The sequence below is a fragment of the Phyllobates terribilis genome, unplaced genomic scaffold, assembly GCF_046119375.1.
Source record: "Phyllobates terribilis strain yellow unplaced genomic scaffold, ASM4611937v1 Scaffold_9__5_contigs__length_417890890, whole genome shotgun sequence".
NCBI lineage: Eukaryota > Metazoa > Chordata > Amphibia > Anura > Dendrobatidae > Phyllobates > Phyllobates terribilis.
Window position 1 is genome coordinate 350107247 of NW_027362769.1, and position 25486 is coordinate 350132732.

A 25486-nucleotide genomic window follows, 5' to 3' on the forward strand; every position below is an offset into this window, starting at 1 on the left:
ATGTAGCACTTATTTTACTGGGTGCAGCTGTTGTGATACAATCAGATTTTTGTCTGTTGTAGACGTATCAGTGCTCAGAAATCTATCCCTGCCCACACCACAGCTTTATATGTACACTGTATATTGACAGTAAGCTGATAATCAGTGCTGGGGGTGTGGCTGGACCATGAGGCACGAGACACCTTGTCCTGTAATGATAATCTCCTGCTGATAAAACACTGATTGTATTAAAACTACAGCACACAGTCCAATAAGTGACACATTCCTGAAATCAGTGTCACATCCCCTACATCATGCAGCCTTCAGATTACAGAGCAAAAACCTACTGACATATTCACTTTCATGTACAAATTGAAAAAAAAAAGTTGGAATACCCCATATTAAAGGAAGCATTAGCTGCCATCATGTATTATTCCCGGCGCATAGAAATCCTAATTTACAAACTGAACGAGTAAAGTTACAATCCTAATTATAACCCAGATTGTAATTATTCCACCAGATGAATCTCATAAATACAAACTAACATATTACTCCTGGCCGATCACAGTCATCGATAAATAATATGGATTCGGAACCGACATGACATTTTATGGCTAATACAATACTTGCATGTGCCAACGCGATATGTAACACATAGGTGGATACGGAACAATGAAGAACTCGATTCTAAGGGGTTAAAACTAGTAGCGCGGGCCAAGCACATAATACTTAATTGCTAGCGGGAAGTTAATGAATTCATTTCTGTGAGTCAGCTACTTTACTCAGTCTCCAGCATAAACCAACGTAACGCTCCTCAATCCATCCTGATGATCTCATCAATGCCAACCCGTGTATGGAGTACGATATAGGCAGGTCCTCCGCCGGCCACCAGATCGATGACCAGATCTAATGAATGCGTATACCAGGGAGGACTGAGGTTGCTGGTAAAAATTCAATGATCCCTGATGGAAAAATATGTCAGTACGGACAAATCAATACATATTTCACGCGATCACGAACACTCAGGGATTTTATTTTCAGATGTGATTTATTTATTTATTTCAAATCTGATTTTTATTTTTTGCGCTTTGTGCTTTTGTAGCTCAGTTTATTTGATTTAGTTTTGTAATATGCGTGTGGGAATTTATACTGTAGAGTTAGACTTTTGCTTAATATTTTTTATGATTTTTTATTTATTTGCATTTTGAAGTGTTATTTTTAATCTAGTAATATTTAGTGTTATATATTAGCTTTTAGATTTCTTATTTATCTTCATTATTAGTGATAATAGTATTAGTAGTTTATTATAGTAATAATGATAATAATTATTATAATAATAATTATCATTATTATTAATAAAAATAATAATACATTTTTCCCTATGCTATTATATTACTACTCCTAATTACTATTATTATTATTATTATTATTACTGTATCATATGCTATTACATTACTACTCCTAATTATTATTATTATTATTATTATTAATTATAATAATAATTTTTTCCCTATGCTATTACATTACTACTTCTAATTATTATTATTATTTATTATAATAATACTTTTTCATATATTACATTGCTAATTATGATTAATATTATTATTAATAATTATAATAATAATAATACTTTTTTCCAATACTATTATATTACTACTCCTAATTATTATTATTATTTATATATTTATAATAATAATAATAATAATAATAGGTTTTCCCTATGCTATTACATTACTACTCCTAATTATTATGATGCATGATAATGCCCCGTCTCATGCTGCACATAACACATCTGCATCTCTGGCTGCTATGGGCATAAAAGGGGACAAACTTATGGTGTGGCACCCATGCTCCCCTGACCTCAACCCCATTGAGAACCTCTGGAGAAGTGTCTATGATGGTGGGAGGCAGATCACATCTAAGCAACAGCTCTGGGAGGGTATTCTGTCCTCATGCAAAACAATTGAAGCAGAAACCATCCAAAACCTGACAAATTCAATGAATGAGAGAGTTCAGAAGCTCCTTTCGAACAAGGGGTCCTATGTGCAAATGTTACATCACCTAGAATAAAGTTTTGAGTTGAAAACTGTTTGCTTTCAGTTTGTAATAACCTGCTAATGCTTATAATTTCAAAAATGACCATTTTTTTGTTCTTTATTAAAATGAAAAGGTTGAAAACTCTGCTGTGCATAATAATTTGGAACAAGCATTTTGAGTGCAGTTTGAGTTTTTTATTTTTTTAAAAATACCCTGTTATAGGCAGTTTGTACAAAAACCTTTCAATTGTACTCTAATAGTTATTTGACTGGAAAATTACAATGACTGCAATTCATATAGGTAATTTGGGAAAATCTGAGAAAATATTATTTGCATAATAATTTGGAACACAGTGTAAATGTGGTACCGCTGTAAACGTACTGACCCGAAGAATAAAGCTGCCTTATCAATTTTACCGCACGCGGAACAGCATAAAAAAATGTAAAAAAAACCTATTCCTGAATTGTTGGTTTTTGTTTATTCTGCCTCCCAAAAATCAGAATAGAAAGCGATAAAAAAAAATCACGTGCCTGAAAATGGTACCAATAAAAATGTCAACTCATCCCACAAAAAATCAAGCCATCACATGACTCTGTCGGCCAAAATATGGAAAAATGATAGCTCTCAAAATATGGCGATGGAAAAACTAGATTTTACAAAAAAATGCATCTTTTAGTGTGTGACAGCTGTCAATCATAAAAACCCAATATGATTCTGGTATCGCTGTAACCGCACCGACCAGAAAAATAAAGTCGTCTAATCACTTATACTGCACGAGGAACGACGTAAAAAATAAATGCTAGAGTTAAGGTTAGGGTTGTGCTAGCGTTAGGGTTGGGGTTAGGGTTGGGGTTAGGGTTGGGCTAGGGTTAGGGTTGGGGTTAGGGTTGGGCTAGGGTTAGGGTTGGGCTAGGGTTAAGGTTGGGGTTAGGGTTTGGCTTGGATTTGGGTTTGGACTAGGCTTAGGGTTGGGGTTGGGGTTAGGGTTAGGGTTGGGCTAGAGTTAGGGTTGGGCTAGAGTTAGGGTTGGGGTTAGGGTTGGGCTAGGGTTAGGTTTGAACTAAGGTTAGGGTTGGGGTTGGGGTTAGGGTTGGGCTAGGGTTAGGGTTGGGGTTAAGGTTGGGCTAGGGTTGGGCTAGGGTTAGGGTTGGGGTTGGGGTTAGGGTTGGGCTAGGGTTAGGGTTGGGGTTAGGGTTGGGGTTAGGGTTGGGATTTTTTTCAAAAGTAAACAAAAAAAAGATGACGATATGGCGACTAGTGTTGAGTGCAAGTGCTCGCTACTTGAGTTTGCATCGGGTGCTCGGGTATGCACTGAGTATCGCGGGTGCTCGAGTGACATGTTCGTATCTCCACCTCATATACTTTGCGGCCAAAAAACCTCACGGGGATTACCTACCATCCCCGTATGGTTTTTCTTTGGTATCTAATAACCGTGAAACATGCTGGCGGGGACTCGAGCATGTCACTCGAGCACGCGTTATACATGGTGCATACCCGAGTACCCGATGCAAACTGAAGTAGGAAGCACTTGCACTCAAGACTAATGACAACGTATTCAATATGATGACCTAATGTTATCAAATTCTGTGTCGTACATCTGGATTCAAAATGTTCACTATATCCCTTGATAAAATCCTTGAGGGGTGTAGTTTCCAAAATGGGGTCACTTGTGGGGTGTTTCCACTATTTAGGCACATCAGGAACTCTCCAAACGCGACATGGCACCCGCTCTCAATTCCAGCCAATTTTGCGTTCAAAAAGTTACACAGCGCTCCTTCCCTTCTGAACTCTGTCTTGCGCCCAAACACTGTATTTTCCCCACATGTGGTGTATTGGCGTACTCAGGAGAAATTGCACAAAAGTTTTTGGGGTCCATTTTCTCTTCTTACCATTGTGAAAATAAAAAAATTGGGGCTAAAACATCATTTTTGTGGAAAAAGTTAGATTTTTTTTATTTTCACGGCTCTATATTATAAACTTCTGTAAAGCACTTGGGGGTGCTCACTACACATCTAGATAAGTTCCCTGAGGGGTCTAGTTTCCAAAATGGTGTCACTTGTGGGGTTTCTTCACTGTTTAGGCACATCAGGGGCACATCCGCTAATTATTCAAGCAATTTTACATTCAAAAAGTCAAATGGTGCTCCTTCCCTTCCGAACTCTGCTGTATGCCGAAGCAGTGGTTTTCCCCCACATATGGGGTATCGGCTTACTCAGGAGAAATTGCACAACAAATTTCATGGTGCAATTTCTCCTGTTACCCTCACAAAATTGCAAAATTGGAGGCTGAAAAACATTTTTGTTGCAAAAATGTGAAAATTTTATTTTTACGGCTCAATGTTCAAAACTTCTGTGAAGCACCTTGGGGTTCAAGGTGCCCACCACACATCTAGATAAGTTTCCTGAGGGGTCTAGTTTCCAAAATGGTGTCACTTTTGGGAGGTTTCCACTGTTTAGGCACATCAGGGGCTCTCCAAACGCAACATGGCATCCGCTAATTTTTCAAGCAAATTTTACAATCAAAAAGTCAAATGGCGCTCCTTCCCTTCCAAACCTTGCCATGCGCCCAAACAGTGGTTTTCCCCACATAAGGGGTATCTGCGTGCTCAGGGGAAATTGCACAACAAATTTTGGGGTCCAATTTTACCTGTTACCCCTACGAAAAAAAAAAGGGTCTAAAGTAACATTTTTGTGAAAAAAGTTAAATGTTAATTTTTTTCTTCCACATTCCAAAAATTCCTGTGGCGTGCCTGAAGGGTTAATAAAGTTCTTGAATGTGTTTTTGAGCACCTTGAGGGGTGCAGCTTTTAGAATGGTGTCACTTTTGGGTATTTTCTGTCATAAAGACCCCTCAAAGTGACTTCAAATGTGATGTGGTCTCTAAAAAAATGGTTTTGTAAATTTTGTGGGAAAAATGAGAAATCGCTGGTCAACTTTTAACCCTTATAGCTCCCTAATAAAAAAAAATTTGGTTCCAAAATTGTGCTGATGTAAAGTAGACATGTGGGAAATGTTATTTATTAACTATTTTGTGTGACATATCTCTCTGATTTTCAAATTTTTTTCCAAATATCCGTTTTTTTCACAAATAAACGCAAGTGATATTGAAGAAATTTTACCACAATCGTGAAGTACAATATGTCACGAAAAAACAATCTCAGAATCAGGGGGATCCGTTGAAGCGTTCCAGAGTAATTACCTCATAAAGTGACAGTGGTCAGAATTGTAAAAATTGGTCTAGTCATTAACGTGCAAACCACCTTGGGTTGTAAAAGGGTTAATGTGTAACCATCATTTTAATTTTTATTTCATAAATCAACAGTACACATGAAAGTAAGAAACTTTGTAATATATCTTACCAGAGAAATTTGCTTGTTTCTCTGCCAGGATCGATCAACCATTCTAAAAATTTTCAATTCATGGGTATAATCTGTATTCAGTGAAGACAGATTGCTACATTAGGAGACACTGACACACGTAGACCCATTCAAATTTGCCTACAGACACGTCAGTGTGTTTTCATATATCGTGTGTCTGCAGGCAAAACTCGTTGACATGACCATTTTTTATTCTCGCAGCATGGGCCGCAAAACGTCCCATACTGATGACACACAGATGACACGTAGCGGCGTCTGGGAATCAGCGGTACAGTTAGCGCTGTTCCCAAGCTCCGGGTGCTGAACACTGCTCTCATCATTGTCCCCTGCTTGCGCAGCGATCAGCACCAGCGGGAGACTATATTGAGAGTAGTATTCTGCCCCTGCTGTGTTCTGGTGTAAAAATTAGAATAAAATAAAAAAATCCTTATACTCACCTGTTCTAAGTGTCCCCCGCTGTAATCCACCTGACTTCTCATGCAGAGGAGTGTCCTGTCACTCACTGAGCTCAGCGCAGCTCCGGGGCTCGCTTGCTGGAGCGAGTCATTCTCCCCGGCTCCTCTGCTGATTGATCGCATGGATTAAAGCATACACTTAGGACAGGTGAGTATAAGGATTTTTTTTACTTTATTCTTATTTTTACAGGTTTTAGAAACAGCGGGAGCAGAATGCTATTTTAAACATTGTCCCCTGCTGGCTCTGATTGCAGCACAAGCAGGGGACAATGATGACGGAAGCGTTCTGCACCTGGCACTTGGGAACAGCGCTAACTGTACTGCTGATTCCCAGGCACCGGTACGTGTGATCCTGATCCGGCACACGGGCAGTACACGGTTGCCACACGTATGCCACATGTATCACACGCGAACACATGGACCCAGATATTGCCGGTACTGTTTTTTACAGTATCGGACGTGCGAAAGAGGCCTTACTGAGATAGAAGATGGCAATAAGTGCTGATAAGATTCTATGCAGACAGAGGAGGGAGGAGATCGGCCTCTAGCTCCTCCCCCTCCTCTCTATAGAATCTCATTCGGGAACAGCTGTCATCTCCTATCTCAGTAATGTAACAACAATCTGTATTCACTGAATGCAGATTATACTCATGAATTGAGAATTTGGGGAGTGAAACATCAGTCCTGGCTGAGAAAGAAGCATATGTCTATGATAAGATATACTATAAAGTTTCTTATTTTCATGTTCACTATTGATTTAAGAGATAAAAATGATAACAACGGTTACTCTTTAAGTATTTTTGTATATGATATAGTGTAAAGTAATACTAAAATATTAATGATAATAATTGTTTGATGAATTATAGTATTTTAATTATTTAAGTATGTGTTTATAATGTTAGTAATAATTATAAAAATAACTGCTATAATAGTTATTATTAATATTATTAGGCATGTATTAATTATATTTAAATAGTCATTATAATAATAAAAATGCTAATAATAATATTTGTTATTATTATTATTTTATTATTATCATTACTATTAAAAATACTAAAAATGCTAAAATAATGATAATATTAGTTACTATTATAATAATACTAAAATAATAATACTTAATATAATAATAATTATTATTATTAGTTATATATTTAAATAATAATAATTGGTAGTAGTAGTAATAGTAATAATCATTATTATTTAAAATACAAAAAATGCTAAAATAATGATAATATTACTTAATATTATGCTAAAATAATAATAATAATAATTAAAATAATAATAATACCATGCCCACTATTTCTAGTGTTATATGTTCATGTTGCACTAGACCTCGCTATGAACACATAAATAATTTATTTTTTTGCTGCCCATCATGCAACTGTATCATTGATGGCGTAATTAACTTAAAAGGCGTGAGACCGATGCCAGCTGTCATTGCGTTGCCCTTTGACCAGTGTGCCTCGATCATCTGGCACCGTACGCGAGTTCATTGAACAATATGATCTAAAGGCGAAGGAACCAGGTCAAAAGTGGCTCAGAAAGGCGAAAGTTACCCGGCCTGAAACTTTACCTCCTTTACTGATATTAAAAGTGCAGTTGGAAGTGATTAATAATTCATGTGGCTTTTCTTCCATACCTGGAACTGAACCCTGACCCGATGATGAACAGCTTCATTCTCGGCCGTGGTTGGAAGCTGCGGTTGTCGTCTGTTGTTTACATAGCACATTGTATACAGGGGCCGAGGGGCCGAAGCAAATATGACTTTTTTTTATGTCTCTGCTTTCTGAGTCGTTCTCTTGTGTGAAGTCTATAAATATTATATTCCGTTTTTTCTGAAATATAATAGCCCTCTAAGCATTCACAGCTACCTTTTCACCCTCTTCTTTGACTCGGCGTCGGTCTGTACTGTATTTTTTTGCTATTCTATACATGAGCCAGTAGGAAATCCATACTGTATGTGATTCAACATAAATCATACTTTCTTCACATATAAAAAAATAAAATAATATTTCCAAAAACACATTCATTGGTTGGCAACTTGGCATTAGAGGAGCAAGAAGAGTGTAAAGAGAACAGACCAGCATTTAGTTATTAAAGGGTTCTTCCTTTATTGATTGTCCATCTTTTATATAGACCATCAATATCTAATCTGTGGGGGTCAACTCTGGTCATTACAGGTTCATAAGAGGTTACAGTTTATGGCAATTCAGCATCATTCAAGTGAACTGAACTGCAATACCACACACAGCCACTGCCAACTGTATGGCGCTGTGCCTTGGAAAATATAAAGGATGAGCAGCACCCGCCAAAGAGCTCAAGCCCCTACATTGAGCTGATCGGAGAGGGTGTAGGACCTTCACAATCAGATATTGAAAGCCTGTCACAGTGTCACATGCATAAATCTGCCTTTGGCCATGGTCTGTCATGTATCAAGAAAGTCATCAAGAAATGGTCTTAGGTCTGTAAGATATGGCCGTCAGTTGATGGCTGAACCAAGGCCCTCTGGTACAATATAGATAGTGACAGTAGATTTAGACATTGATCTCCTTGATTAGGAAGGTGGACAGATGGTGACTATGGACTAGGATTGGGATTGGCCTCATATAACTACATTACTAAATATTGTATTATACTGTATATAACGCAAAGCTTCTAAAAGGCAACATTTTGTAAAAATCATGCAGGCAGGAGGTCAGCTAATTAGTTCTCTTCCAGAAGGAAACAAATTGACTCTAGTGCCACATATAAGTACCTACCCTGCAAGTCAATGTCAAACCTATTACCGAGCCTTATGAAAGGGAATCTGTCAGTAGGATCTATCTATGGACTGGACACAGATCTGGGAATCTGCCTCCAGAGCTTAATGTAAGTGAAAGGGGCTTTTCAGGCCTTTGTATTAGCAGGACATAAGAAGAAGGAATAATGATGCATATGCTGAAAAGAACACCCTACCTACAGAGAAGCATGGTGGTGGCTCAATGATACTTAGAGTGAAGCATAGCGGTGGCTCAGGGATACATACAGTGAAGCATGATAGTGGCTGGGTAATGCCTACAGTGAAGCATGGTGATGGCTTGGTGATGTGTAGTGAAGCTTGGCAGTGGCCCGGTGATACCTAAAGTGAAACATAGCATTGGCTAGGTGATGCTTACAGAAAAGCATTGCAGTGGCTCAATGATGCCTACAGTGAAGCATGACAGTGGCTCAGTGATACCCACAGTGAAGCATGATGGTGGCTGGTTAATGCCTAGAAAGAAGCAATGTGGTGGCTTGGTTACACCTGCAGTGAAGCATGGTGGTGGCTCAATGATGCTATAGGGCAGGAGAGGGCACATACAGGAGAGGATGCAAGAACACTATATAGGCCGTTTGCAGTCCAATTACTCATGCACAATTCCATCTGCTTTATAGGTGGAAGTGGGCCTCCTTACCTCTTGGGACCCTGTACGGTGGCACAGGTTGCACCCATGTTATGTCTGCTCCTTCTCTGGAGCTGCTTTGCTTCCTTTGGAACTGGAAGCCTACATTATATAGAGGGCAAGATGGTTTAATCACGTTTCTGGAAATCCTAGGTGAAAATGTCATGCCTTCTGAGAGCTTTGGCGTCATTGGACCTTCCAACAGGACAATGATCCCAAGCATATCTCAAAGTCCACAAAGGCTTGGTATCAGAAGAAGTCCTGGAAGATTCTGGAGCGGCCATCACAGTTGCTTGGCTTGAATCCCATAAAAAAAGATCTTTGATGGGTTTTGAAGAAGGCAGTTCTAGCACGCAAAACCAGAAACTGGTGTTTAGCTATGCATCTGGTTAGTAGCAGGTTATAACAGCCAGAGGGGCTCTACTAAGTAAGTAGTAAAGACGTATGTCATGAAAAGGGTGAATAATTTCAAATCTGCACTAAAAGTGTCATTTTTTGCTGAATTTTAGAAACCACTTGTTAAATTAATTGTATTTAGATAGTTACACTTTTCCTGTTTTATTTGTTTAAATCAAATTTAAGTTGATTAAGTCTGATTGCAACTTACTATAACCCCAATATTATCTTTATATTGACTGAATACTGTGGAAGGTTTTTCTGTATTACAGTGTAGAAATTTTTAATTAATTTAAATATATATATTATTTTTACAGAGAATGTCATGGGATTTGGAGAGTCAACCAGTAAAGAAAAAGAAGACCTCTAAAAAGGTAAAAAAGAAAAAAATTAAGCAAAATTTTTGAAAGTGGCGAAGATATTTGGTCGATATGAAATAGAATTCTGGCTTATATTTTTAGGTTACAGAGGATTTTTTGCATATAAACTCTGTTCTCCCGTGGTGTGGTCATGAAATCTACACCTTTTATGCCGCAGACCAGCCTTTCGATACAATGTTGCTGCACATGGCTTCCAGAATAAATTTTTAATGCTCTCAATGTTTAGCTCGAGCATTTGGAAACATGCACTAGTGTACAGGTTTGTATTTAATAAAATATTTACCAGGTTGGAGTCATTGGTGCTAAGATCTCCCTGTGTTATTTTGCTGAGCATTTCTCGATGTTAAAAAATAGTGCTATGAGATTAGAAAAACATTGCTGCGTTCATTCAAAAACAGCGCCACCCTCGTGTATTGGACATGTTTGGTATTGCATCTGTGTTATTTTTTAGCTATGTGTCCTTAAAGGGATAGTCCACATTAGGGGACTTTTTTTTTCACTTAAATGCATTTATTTAGAGCTTAATATAACTTTTTTGCTATTGGGTTTCATTAAAAATTTTGTACTGTTTTGGCTTTTACAGGCTCCTTGTTTCCCGACTCATTCAACTTTAATGTGGTCTGTGGTCTCAAATCAACTGAGAGGAGCTCAGAAAAAGACAGATGAAAGAGTAACAAACGCTCTGTCAGAATGAGTTCACTGACAGGTTCTCAGATAACTCAATCTGCAGCGTGTCACACGGATGCTAGAAAAAGTTAACAGTGTAAAATCTTTATTGAAACAAAGTTGCAAAAAGGCTTTCTTTAGCCCCAAATACATGCATTTAAGTTAAAAAAAATGGCACTGTTTGACACCATAGTTTAGATGTTACGTGGCAGTATTATAAAGGTTGAATATTGCAATATTATGTGGAGTTACTATAAAAGTATACAGTAATATTATATTGGCAGTATATAGTACTATTATTTAGATGTTACATGGCAGTATTATACTATATGTATTATATGTGCTTATTATTTAAGGATCTGGCAATATTATATTGCCAATGTATAGTACTATAATTTAAATGTTACATAGCGGTATTATACTAATACTATATATATTATTGTATGTACTTATTATACAAGGATCTGGCGATATTATATTGCCACTTTATGGTACTATAATTTAGACGTTACATGGCGGTATTATACTACATATATTAATTATTATTTGTTATATGTACTTATATAAGGATCTGGCAATATAATATTGACACTGTATAGTACTATCATTTAGATGTTACATAGCAGTATTATATTATATGTATTATATGTACTTATTATATAAGGATTTGGCAATATTATATTGCCACGTATAGTACCATAATTTAGATGTTACATAGTGGTATTATACTATATATATTATTATATGTACTTATTATACAAGGATCTGGCAATATTATATTGCCACTGTATAGTACTATAATTTGGATGTTATACTGTATGGTGGTATTATAAGGGCTACATGTCTCAGTATTATGTAGGCTCATTATAGAAGGACCTGGTATAAATAATAATTATTATATGTACTTATTATATAAGCATCTGGCGATATTATATTGTCACTGTATAGTATTATAATATAGATGTTACATGGCGGTATTATACTATATGTATTATATGTACTTATTATACAAGGATTTGGCAATATTATATTGCCACTGTATAGTACTATAATTTAGATGTTACATGGTGATATTATACTATATATATTATTATATGTACTTATTATACAAGGATTTGGCAATATTATATTGCCACTGTATAGTACTATAATTTAGATGTTACATGGTGATATTATACTATATATATTATTATATGTACTTATTATACAAGGATCTGGCAATATTATATTGCTACTGTATAGTACTATAATTTACATATTACATAGCGGTATTATACTAAATGTATTATATGTACTTATTATACAAGAATCTGGCAATATTATATTGCCACTGTATAGTACTATAATTTAGATGTTACATGGCGGTATTATACTGTATATATTAATTATTATATGTACTTATTATATAAGGATCTGACAATATTATATTGCCACTGTATAGTACTATAATTTAGATGTTACATGGCGGTATTATACTATATATAATAATTATTATATGTACAGTACTTATTATATAAGGATCTGACAATATTATATTGCTAGTGTATAGTACTATAATTTACAAATTACATAGCGGTATTATACTATATGTATTATATGTACTTATTATACAAGGATCTGGCGATATTATTGGCCACTGTATAGTACTATAATTTGGGTGTTATACTGTATGGTGGTATTATAAGGGCTACATGTGGCAGTATTATGTAGACTCATTATAGAAGAACCTGGTGATAATATGTTGGTACTGTATGCTATAATTTAGATTTTACATGATGGCGGTATTATGTGTACTTACCATAGGAGTACCTGATAATATTATGTTGGCGCCGTATAGTACAATCATTTACATGTTATATGGAGGTATTATAAGGCTGCATATAGCATCAGGATGTGCACACTTTGGGGGATATTATCTAGGCATTGTATAGCAGTATAATGTATGTACTGTATGGAGGTTTTTTTTGGCATATTGTATAAAGTGTACTTTATCTTTGATTGAATACTCAGATATAACAATTGCCAAAGCCATCTCCAGTGCGCTAGGCCATAAACATAGCAGGGGACTTGTGAAACCGAAAAAGGGAGGCTCACTGTTTTAACACACCCTAGCTTACAGATGTAACATAATAACTTAATATAGTGGGGTATTGTAATATTATGGCTAATTGGTAGTGATTTATGAGCATGCTCGGTTGTTTTCCAAGTATCTTCAGCGAGCTCAGGTGTTATTTTTGAGTCACTCCGTGCTCATGATTTGCGACTGTTTGACAGCTTTAAGACATGTGAGGAATGCCTGTTTGTTAGGCATTCCTCACATGTATTAAAGCTGTCAAACAGTCGCAAATCATGAGCACGGAGTGACTGAAACATAACACCCGAGCATGCTGAAGATACTCGGTGCGCACCCGAGCATGCTCGCCGAAAGGGTTAACAGAACATGCTCACTCATCACTACTAATTAGGAAAAACAGGAAACCAAAGAACTGAGGGATCAGTTTAAGAATAATGTAATCAATTTTATTGCACAATATACATATACAAAAACAAAAATCATTGGAGAAGAGGTGAGAGGGACTACTAAAAGAACTATGGGAGAAGATGGAAGACAATCACTATAGTTAAAAGAGAGACACAAGGTCCCTAGCGATGGGGGGAAAAATCCTGAAACCAAAAAGTACAGCACTCGTCTATAGGTCTCAGATATAGCAAGGTTTAGGTCCTATCACAGCATGTGACAGTTACATACATAGAAGAAATGAGGACCACAGTTCAATCTTCAATAGATAGTATAAGTTTGTACATTACTAGCAAATACTAGAAAAAATATATATATATACATCGAATATTTCATGACAATGAAGTCTAATGAAATAACCACATATCGCGATGCATCAAAGTCTAATGCTCAAAACAATGTAGAGAGCTAAAATTACCTTGCGACATGCTGTCCGTGGTAAAAGATGCGCTAGGGAACCATGCGGTGGTCTCGACGCGCGTTTAACCTACTGGCTTCGTCAGCAGGGGACTTGGTTCTACATTACTTGCATAGTGCCGCCATTTTATTACAAAGTGTATTAGTGGTCAGTGTACGTGGATAGGATTAGCACACATGGCGATGCGGCGGTTCCTTTACCGACAGCCTCATATGTATATGGTGGACTCAATTGACTGTATGGAGCAGATCTGTAGGCACCGGTTGTGTAATAAAAGTTTAAAGCTTTAAAGGGGTTGCAAATGAAAAGAAAAACATGACACCTTTTTTTCTAGAAAATGCACCCTGAACTGCAGTACCAAATACAACCAGCAGACCAGGGTGGCGCTATTTCTAAAAAAAAAAAAATCTGCTAGGTTTTTCCAAACAGTTTCAATCATGTGTTTCTAATACTGCACATATCTCTCTTGAAAATTGCTCGTGTCATGTTTTTGATGTTAGAAACAATTCAAGATCACAGCTTTTACAGTAGTCGCTGACTACAACCTCTGGCCACAATCAGTAGGTATGGAAATGGATTCTTTTGGATGGAGTTCACACAGTATTACAATTGACATTTTCCTTTCTATCTCCCTGTGACTCTTGCACCCAACTATTATTCCCACTTATGAAGAAACAGGTTTTAAGGCGGCAGAGGGAGATTGCATCACCCTTCAAGTATTCCCGAGACTTCACACAAGTCTGTGCTACAATTCTGTTATTTTCACTGTTCCTGTGTGTGTATATATATATATTTTTTCTGAGAAATGATTCCTGTGATGTAATGAAAAGCCAGTGTTTAATATTTCATACATCTCCCCTCGTAGACGGGTCCCGGGAGACCCAGCCGTAGCTCTCGAGCCTCAATCTGCCATTACTTCCAGTGCATCATCAGACATCACAGGAAACCACTTATTAAGGCTCTTAGTAGTGAAACACCTTGAATTTCAAGAATACTCATAACCATATTATTGAAGACGACAAAATGTAACCTGTGTATGAAGCTAGTCATTGTCAGTATTTCCTTGGGTACATAGATAAGTAACATACGAAAATAATTGCAATAAAAGGACATGTCCTGCCTCTAATCTCCTAATCCCTTGCAGAATATAGTATAAAATAAAATTATAAAGTAGCCCATACCATATAATAATTACCTGTGATGAGTCATGTGGGCGGTCCAAGGCTCGAGAGTGCTCACATGGTCTTGACTTGATCTCACAGACCAACGTACACCTTCACAAGCCAGTTCTGGTGGCATCTAGTGCTAGTACAGATGAAGCCAAGAGTGTTACATCAGATGCAACTATAGCTGATATCCAGGACCGCATGACTTCTCAGGAGATAGGACCGCCCACATGACTTTTCAATGGTAATTGCTCACAAAATGCATCACCTAATAACTTCACATCATACTTGATGCTGTAAGGAGTAGTCTAGGCAGGGGCATTTTAAGAGGTTGTCCACTAGTGGACATCCCCTTTTCAATGTCCTTAAATGGTTTGTCCACAGTCTATGTGACTCCAAACTTGTGAATCCGCACAGTGTCCGCTGTCAGGATTCTTCTGTGCCGGCACCAAGAGCAGGCGGACAAGTGACTGCAAGTATGTGATTTGAATACATGCGGTCACATGGCAACTAGACATTGGAGTGTTACGTCTAGTCGGAATGTGGCCAAAAGTATGCTCATCGGCCACACGCCTACCTGCTCCCGGCACTGGCACCAGAGAATCCTGACAGCGTGTACTTCGCTCTGTGAGGATTCATTTTTAATGTGCCTTGTAAATAAAAAATAAAAAGCAGCCTTATTTCCCCAGGCCGGAGCCAATCCTTTGCTTTGACTCTGACTGTTGTGTCCCCTGGTGCTCGTGTGAGTGCTGAGTTCCGCAGCCTATCAGCAGACTTGTACTGCACCATAAAGACCCTAGACTCAGACAAACAGTGTCGCGGGATCGCTGGGGGACGCAGCACCCGGAGTGGCACCAGTCCAGGAGATAAGGATGCTTATTTTTATTTTCCTAGATCATGGACACTGACAAAGGGTCGTCCAACCCCTTTAAACTTATTAGGATCAAGTATATAATTTCATGGTTGTGGCTTAAGGGAAATAAATTTTGTCACAGGGTCCTTTTTCAGGGGTTGAACTGGATCTTTTTTCTCAAGAGCCCCATATATATTAAATATAAGTCGGATGAACCCACAGATTTTGGCTTTGCGCCATCAGATGACTATTTGCCAAAAAAAAAATGGGACACAAAAGTCGCTCATAAGGTGAATCTTTTCAAGTACAAAGATCACGAATAAACAAATTTATAAGGCTCACCTTACATAGTTGGGCAAGATTAGGCACCATGCTGTTGTCCGTGTAGATTCCTGTGTATAGAGTGCCACCAGAGGTCCAATGTCTTCCAGACTATTCAGCTATGATGCTGCATCGGATAATGTAATAGCAAAATGTTCCTTTAAAGGAGGGAACAGAAAGGACATCCAAGGGGGACTATTCCAACACAACATTTGTAGAAAACTGTTTTTATACAACTTTTGTAACAAACAGTTATTTAAAAAAAAACGTTTTCTACTTAAGTCATATTCTGATATTCTCTTCTGATCCCTCATTTAAGGATAGCTTTCCCAATCAGACATTGTCAAGGAAGAGGAGGATCAGGGAAATAAAATGTCAACCGCAGCTCTTTTTTCTATTAGGGGACAAAAGCATCTGCCACAGGTGACTGGCAGTGGCTTTTTCCTTTTCCCCCATTTAAAATACATGCAAGCTCAGCCGAGCCGAGGGTTAATCTGTATGGGAAAGTCGCGAGAGATTCTGCTCAATGAATGTTCAGCCAACCATTATCTTTGAGAAACAGCCCTACTCAACCATTGCTTGTATAGGGTGTGGCAGGTTAAACCCATTCAAGTGATTGGCGCTAAGTTGAAGTATCAGCCATGGCCCAAAAATATGAGAGTTTCTATTTTTGGGTAAAAAAAACAAAATCTTCTATCTAAATGTCATATAATTCCTTTATGATTTACACCTTGGCTAAATGGAGACATATTAGGTGATTACATGACAGTATTAGAAAAAGAATCGCATGGGATTTGTCTGGTATTGTATCACTTCTCCATTTTCTCAGAAGGAATGACTAGCAATACCAGACACACCCTATGGACAGGAGTGGCGCTATTTGAAAAAAAAATCCCATATAATCCCTTGAAGTAGGTTGTTGTCTACCGTAACCATGGACCAATTCGTAGTATTGACTCTAGTTCCATGGTGGCATTGAAGGACATTTTTGATACTTTGCCCCTGGATCTGTAGGCACCCTATGTAGAACAGAGAGCATGTCCGCTGGGAAATACAGTCCACCCTATTGTGTATTGCCAAAGGCCAGACTTCTTTTTGAGATGGCTCTTAATTTATGACCCTCTGGTTGGCTTTTATTGACCCCAACATGTTGGTTTGAAGATCCAATCATTGTGCTCAATAGCACAGACGTTGCCAGTGATACGTGCCGCCAATCAATGATGTAAGCCGCAAGTGCACATTACGAAGGACATATCGGTCAAAAAATATTGAAGCCTGGGGCCATTACAACCCAAAGGAACCGCTGTCCACAATTATAATTGAGCCGTGTCCATTGATCTGTTGGGTACACAGACAGGAACCTAAGCACTAACCAAATTGCAATCTCTTGAACTGAACTTCTGTAGAACTCTCGTAAAATGGAGTCTGCTTTAAAGTCCATATAATCAGTTCACACACAGATATTTTTTTTTTCATCTGCAAAATGCTATGAGAGTAACAGCCAGCGCTGGTTTTATAATGGATTCTATAGATCGGCTTAGAGTTAGAGACGTGCTTCCTAATATTTTAAACCTCTTCCCAAGTGTTCCAGTGGTTTCACACAGCTCTTTCGCATAGAGGGATCAAATACAGAGCTGCGGAGATTGCTGGGAATGGACGTGAAGAGAGCCGGCAATAAAAATTATTAAAGTAGAGTATTCGGCTTGGCGAAAATGAAGATGTGTGGTGTTTAGGTAAAATATAGTAAAGCATATTAAATGGCTTGTATGTGAAAGAGGTATAGAGACGACAGAGCTGAGTAGGACAAGACCAAAATATTGGTCAAATTATACTATATTCAATGACAGCCAACTAACTTGTGACCTTCGATCAAAAATTGAGCAGGTTTGAATTTTTGGATTTTGTCGCAGTCGTATTATGTGTCATGGGTGTTTCAGGTGTGACAGACAGTCGCTCTGGATCTGGCTGTAGAAGGTCACTGCGCTTGGCATTGCAGACACCTTCTTGATCCTCTCATTTCTGTAGTATAGTTATACCCTTCTCCCTTTAGGACCCAGCAGCGACCTCCACCTTCTGCTGCTGATTGACACACCCTTGCTTGGTAGTTAAAAACTCTCTGTTTCTCCAGATAGTCGGCAGTGATAAATCTATATACCTCTGTGCAGGCTTGGAGTACTAGCAGTCGGCTAGTCTTGTTGGTTCCCTTGGAAGACAGTTGGCGTTATCTCTCTAGTGTCTGCTCAAGCTAAGTGTATCCCCTTTGTTTGTTTACCTTGTTGTCTTTAGTTTGTAGTGGGGCCTGACTAGTGCTCACCCCATCCCTTCCCTATATAGGGCCTTGCTCTAGGGACATTCAGGGATTAGGTTTCCTGCTCGGCGATAGGTGCAGAACCTATGTAGGGACGATAGGGTAGGCAGGGTGATATTAGATCTGCCTAGGTGTCTCCACTCCCCCTTTCCCTAGTTGTTGGGCTCCCTTCCCCCTCTTCCCGTCATTGTACACTTATTCCTTCCCTCACCTTGCGTGACATTATGTTACATGTAGCTACGTTGTTACAATGACAATCGTTAGATATGATTGCGAGGTTGGAATCTTAAACACCAGCCATCAAAGTTGCCGTGCAGCCGTAGTTCAAAGAAATTTCCTTTAGGACCATCATTTATTACACCGTATATTTATTTCGCTTAGGCTGTGTGCCCACTATGCGTTTTTTAAGCGTTTCCACAGCGGCAAAAACGCTGCAGAAATGCTTAAAAAGCGCATGGTAGAAGGCCTGCCATGTCCCCCAATGATAATCCGCATGTGCTGTGCACATGCTGCGGAAATTTCCGCTGCGGATTACCATTGCGGAAAAAAACGCAGCACTACCAATTATTTTGCGGAAGTACTGCGTTTTCGCCGCCATTGACTTGCATTAGAACATGCCAATTCTGCAAGACTGCATCTGTACTTGCGTAATTGGCGCGTTCTAATGTGCGGATGGTACCCGGGTGTGGAGGAGAGGAGACTCTCCTCCACACCCAGGTACCCTAAAAGCTGTAAAGAAAAGAATAAAATAAAAAATAAAGATTATATTTACCTTCCGACGGCCCCCGGACTCCTTCCCTGTGCTGGCTGCCGACAGATCGCGCAGGACTGAAGGACCTGCGGTGACATCACAGTCATGTGACGGCAGGTCTTTCAGTACAGCGCACCGCGATCTACCGGCAGCCAGCACAGGAGCGCAGCAAGTCTCGGGGTCCATCGGAAGGTAAGTATAGGTTTTTTGTTTTTTTTTGACACTCTCTCGGGTCACAGTATATAAATCCATGCCGGTTGCATGGAATTATATAGTGTGACCGAGTTGTCAAGCACTTTCCAAGTGATACTAAAATCGCTTGGAAAGCGCTTGACACCCGCATGCGGAAATGCAAGTGAAGAACGCTTCACATCCGCTTGTCCCTGGCAGGAAAACCCATGTACAATCCGCATGCCTTTTTTCTGCCAGGGAGATGCAGAAACGCTCAGGAAAAAATCTGGAGCATTTCTGCATCGTGGGCACATAGCCTAAGGCCTCATTCAGACGTCTGATTTTCTCACATTCGAGAGAAACAAACCTTTTATATTTTGATCAGACTTTGATCAGAGTGTGGTCCAAGTGTCATCAGTTTTTGTCCTATGCGGAGGAAAAAAGGTTTCTCCACCTTCTCCTTTCTGACAGTCTGTGAAAATCAGACCGTACTCAAATGTATTCCAAGTGCAGTCTGGTTTTTTCATGGACCCATAGACTTACATTGCTGATTTTGATCCAACGCTAAGCTCAAAATTGGACATGTCACCACGATTTTCCGAGGACTGATTAGTCCGCGAACAATCTCAGACATGAAATGCGTCATTCCCTTGATATTTTACTCTTTTTCCTTTCTTTTTCCTTCTCACCATGTTTTTAATATTTTTCTATTAAATATGTAGATTTATACACATGTATATTTTCCTGGGATTGCTGGATCTTTTTTATTTTCAGTACTCTACCTGGTAACCAGCTGGGAATTTTTCTTCTGTGCATCCCTGTGCAAATTGGTGGATCCACAAGTTACACCAGACTTTGGGAGAGCTGATAAGTGTTATGTGCTGTGCAGAGGGACCCAGCAAGACTGGCACCAAACCAGCAAAGGCGCAGCCACAGACGTACTTGGCCCAAGCTGCTCAGCTAGGTGAGCCCTTGAGGGCCGGGAATAATCTTCACCAGCTCCCAGTAAATGAAAGGGGGACTTTGGCAGAGCCCTTCCCGGTCCCACTGTCGCTGGACAGCTGGCGTCTGCTGACGCCTCTGGTGCCTAGTCCAGGACCAGGTGAGTACCTCTGCAAGAACCCCAGGGAGTGTAGCAAGAAGAGAAAAAGAGAAAACCACTAAAAAAATAGCAAGCTTACTGCTAGCACCACTCACCACTACAGCACATGGGAACTGCAATAAACAGCAAAGGACTGTGCAGGGAGCAGGTTTATATAGCCCACCTAATGATCAGGTGATGCATACCTCCCAATCATCCCCAGTCAGCCACTCCCTGCTAGTTTGCACAGCAGAAGGTAAACAATTCCACCACTGCCTAATGCCAGACACAGCAGTGTCCTGCGTTGTCTGGCAACTGGGGAAGACAGGACAGTGTCCTATCTTCCCCGGGCAGAGAAATCAGTGAGAGGAACGGTGTCCCGTGTCCTCACACATTTTACAACACCAGAACGCGATACTCCATCAGATTGGGACAGTTTCCCTGTATGTGTAGAAGCTCCACCTCAGGGGTCAGGACAATGGCGGCGCCTGCAACCAGAGTAGTCATATGGGAGTACAGAACCATGATTCCTAACAATAAGTATATTTTATTTTTATTTTTTTTTCCCCTATGCCATTTGAACTGTTCCTTCCTATGGCTGAGCACCACCATATGTCTGTAATGGTATGTAAGGTGTGTCGACAGGACAGAACTGATCCTCCAAAGTCAGAGATACTTTTAGTAAATGCTCTCCACCTTGGTCAAGACATAAAGATCCACAAAAGAGAACCCATTTACTATCTCCAAATTCCGGGTGTAGGGGAAAGGGTTTTCTAAACTGGATAACCCTTTTTGAAAAAAAAATTTAGTTAATCTCTAAAATGATGACGAAACAGTTGAAAAAAACAAACAAAAAGAAAACCTATTGATCAAAGATCAAGCTTAGCATAAGAAATATGATAAATAAATATCATATATGTAGACCTACATTTCAATTGTAAGCAGAAAAGGTTGGATATATGCCTATCTTTATGGTAAACAAGGGCGAGAATGAAATGAAAAATTGCTATTTTTCTAGAACGCAAGCCTTTTAAAAGGCAACACAACGGAACAATAAGCTGTGGCAAAGAGTGAAGTTCATACAGAGATTCGGCGTATTGTACGTCCATCCTATGAATAGAGCTGTTCTGTAGGTTGGTTCACACCTGTTGTTAAGTTGTTGGCATTTTGCTATGTAAAGATGAACAGCAGATGCGTTCCATTGTCTCCGACTTTGTGTTTGTATTTCAGGCACTTTGCACCCGCCTCTTTGTATCCAGAGGTTTCAAATGGTTTCACAGACAATTGCACATCATTATTGCTGCCTAAATAGGATCCATACTCATTTTGTCGACTTTGGAGAAATGAGGGACACTGAAAGCCGTGATGAAACGCGCGAGAGATGGAAGTTCATTAGCGTCCCTCGTCTCTTTTTGTTTTGTTTTTTTTCTGCGGTTTGTTGAATGTTTCAAAAGAGTAATAAGGAAAAATGAGTGAGATCAGAAACCTATTATACAGTAATAGAGTGTAACAATGCACTTCTCATTGTCTACAGTCTAAATGGCTAAAGCTGCAGAACAGGTTCTCACTCTTTAATGGGGTGGAGGATGGTCTCTAAAAGGTTATTACACTATATTAAAGGGCCATTCCAGTTATCCTCTACCACTGGTGGACACAGACAGAAAAGGGCCCCAATATATGGGCCCTTTGCAGCCCAAGAGCTCCTAAAAATGCAAAATTGCACCTGCTTTGGAGGTATAAATGGGCTTCCTTACCTCTTGGGCCACACAGGTTGACCCAGTGATATGTCCACCCCTGTCCCCTATCCATAAGATAAATGATAAATGCTAGATTGGTAGACGTCAAACTGCTAAGACTCCATCCAATTGCCAGATCTGGAGACTTGTTAAAGGGGTTATCTGGTAGTTTGTTTATTTTTTCGTATGGGGCTAAGAACTTATCGGCAGGTAGTTGCTAACTATCTGACTGGTCTGCCCAACTATGATCTCTGCTGATTCTGGTGGTGACTCTCCTGCTTCCTTTGACCTTAAGTCAACAGAATAGCTTTTTCTCTTTCGATCTGCTCTGTCCACAGGCCGCCACTGAAGATATCATGCTGATTGACTGCTGGCTCCCCGCAATTAGGCAGTGGGGAACCAGCTGTCAATCTGATATCGGCAGTGACACCCTGTCGACAGAGCGGAGCTGAAGAGAAGGAGCTGCTCTGTTGACGTGACATCATCGGAAGCCGGAGAATCGCCAGCATGAGGGGTTGGTGATTGCTTTGTGCCAGCAGTGATCTTCTCAGGTCAGAACAGGCAGGTAGTTGGAAACTACCTGCTTGTAAGTGCTTAAATCTGTGCGAAAAAATAAACAAAGTCCCAGATAACCCCTTTAAGCTTTGGCCACACTGGTGCAAGTAAATACTTGCATATTTATATTAGTGTTGGGAGAAATAACTTTGCTGAGCTAATTTCCTACTCAAAAAAACAAGAGGAAAGCCGACACTATTTGGTTGATACTTTCACACTTTTCACTTGATCTGTTGAGCTGCTATCATTGACTTTCCAAAAGAGGAGAGGAAAGCAATGACTTGGTGAGAGACAAGTCATGTTTTCCTGCTTTAACACAACAGCCCAAATTTTGTCCCAGGATATTCTGTATGTCTGATAAACTTGACAAAATAGATGTCACGACGAGCAAAGACTAAAATTCATCACTTACTCTTTCTGCTTGATAGAACTGAGGATAGGTCGCGTTGACACTTCGGATACTTTCTCGTTCACCTCAGTGGATTCCTTCCTGTGGGAGATTCAAGTAAATTTTTTATGTGCAAAATTATATAATTTCTAATGTGAAATTGGAAAGATTGTGGTGTAGTTTGGCCATGTCATACACCGTTACCAAGAGCAAAATTCAACTACTATAAGGCAAAGAGTAATTTGAATATATTAAGGCAATTTCATCTGTGCTAAATAGGAGTACATAATGGAGCCCATACTCCCTCAACAGCTGTTGGCCGAATGAGCATGGCGTCCAGAGCTATTCCTTCTAACCCCCGCACACATGCATGCTCGGATTGATCTGGCATATATTTTCGAGGCATAAGCTGTTGTCGGACTCCTCATCCTGAGAATGAAAGGATTGGGGATGAAATGGTACATGCCTGATTCTTTTGCAAATTGAGAAGCCCCGTCTGTATGGAAAATGGTTCAGCCAACATTTCTCAAAAAATATATGGATAGTGTATAGTATAGTTTATAGATCAGAATATAGACTAAAGGGTTATCCAGGACTTAAGTTTATTCTTATGGGGCTAAGCTAAGAACATACCAGCAGATAGTTGCGAACTACCTGCCTGTTCTCCCTGGTGCCAATCTCTGCCGGCTCAGGGGATGACACTCCTGCTTCATTTCACCTGATGGCAGCAGAGCTGTGCCTTCTCCTTTGGTCTGCTGCCTCCCCGCAGTTAGGCAGCAGGGAGCCAGCTGTCAATCAGTATGACATCGGCAGTGGCACCTCATCGACAGAGCAGCGCGGAAGGGAAGAATCTGCTCTGTTGATGTTGCATCACCGGAAGCCAGCAGAAGAGATGTTTAGTTACTACCTGCCTGTAAGTTCGTAGCCCCATTGGAAAAATAATCAAAGTCCCAGATAACTTCTTTAATATGATTGTATGATTGTACAAATAATAGTAGCATGTAGTGCCAAATAATACCACCACATAACAACATTATACAAGACCCCTAAAATCGACCCTAGCCAAGAGTTAGAGACAGTTATCAAAAAGATCCATACATACTAGAAAAAGCTCTGCAGAACTCACAAATTTCAGAGGAATCGGCAGACATACTAATTTGTCTCCCAATTTCCCCTGATGGCAGATGTAAGGGAAAAAAAGGATTGAGCATGCTGAATATCAGCATGCCTGATCCTTTATACTCACAGCATCTGGAGATGTTTGGAAACAGATTCCAATTCAAGTTAACAGTCAACTGAGCCCAACATCATATTTGTAGTAGTGTTCGGAGAAAGATCTGTCGGCTTAATGACAGGTATTTTATGTGAATGCTCACCTTAAGACTAAAGAAGAAGGACACGTGTAGAGTATATTTTACTTTAATATATTGGTACAGAATGGCAGGATTTTGTTATAATGGAAGATGAAAAGTTAGATAATTGCATCTAAAACCGAAAAATACTCTGTATTTCCAGGTAACGATCTTTTACTTTGGTATTATAAAGTGGCTAATGCATCTCATGAAAGCTTTGCTTTTTTTCAATAGGAAACAAGGAACAAGAGGTATTTCAATCCAATAAACAGATTACAGTCCCATAAAAGTGATATCTGCTGGCGATAACATCTCTGTATTTACTCTGGAATAGGTACCGGAGCGTAGACCCCGAGATCATGGAGAGACCCCGGTCTCCTGTATATAACCGTGTGTAACACAACACAACTTAACACATCCACATTTATTTCATGAGCAGATGGCTCGTCTCTACTGGATTGTGAGTAATTAGACTTTGATTTCCATTAAACTTAAGAGTACAATTAGAGAAAAATGCAAAAGGATAAAAAGCCTCTTTATTATAGAAAGGCTGAAAAGAGCAGTATGCATTAGATGTCAATTCTGATAAAGAAATATGGCCAGACAGCAACAACAGACTCTGAAAAGCGTATTCCCAGTGCCAGGGAACTGACAATAGCTACTAACTGCACTATCCAAAATCACTATTTAATTGGCAAATAAACAAGAGCCATCATGTAGGGAGAAGCACAAATGCTGGAGGATGATTATAATTGCAGTTTACAATGTAGGAATTTTCTTATATAGCGGTACTGCAGGACTTGTCTATATTACAGAAAACTCCAGAGGTTTCTCATAGAAGTGCAGGTTCTTGAAGACTATCTGCACAATTGTACCCACACATAACTTCCAACTTTCTTTCTTTCTTTCCTTTTTCCTTCCTTATCATACTTTTTTCTTCCTTTTCTGCTTCCCTCTTTTCTTCCTTCCTCTTTTCCTCTCTTCATAACTTCATTACTTCTTTCCTCCCTCACTTCCTCCTTCACTTCCTTTCCTCATTCCTCCTCACCTACTGCATTCCATCTTTCTTTCCTCCTTCCCTTCCCTCCATGCTTACTTCCTTAATCATTCCTGTCTTGCTTCTTTCCCATCTCTATCCATTTCTTTCTTCCTTTAGT

General features: G+C 39.3%; 1 protein-coding gene across 4 annotated transcripts in view; it reads left to right on the forward strand.

Moving 5' to 3' along the window:
* The window catches only part of ELFN1 (extracellular leucine rich repeat and fibronectin type III domain containing 1), a 792923-nt gene that overhangs the window by 218735 nt on the left and 548702 nt on the right, over positions 1-25486 (forward strand). For all 4 annotated transcript variants that reach the window (XM_073648125.1, XM_073648123.1, XM_073648124.1 and 1 more), the window contains exon 3: positions 9983-10039. The gene's annotated coding sequence lies outside the window, so the exon portion shown is untranslated. The remainder of the gene's footprint in view (positions 1-9982; positions 10040-25486) is intronic.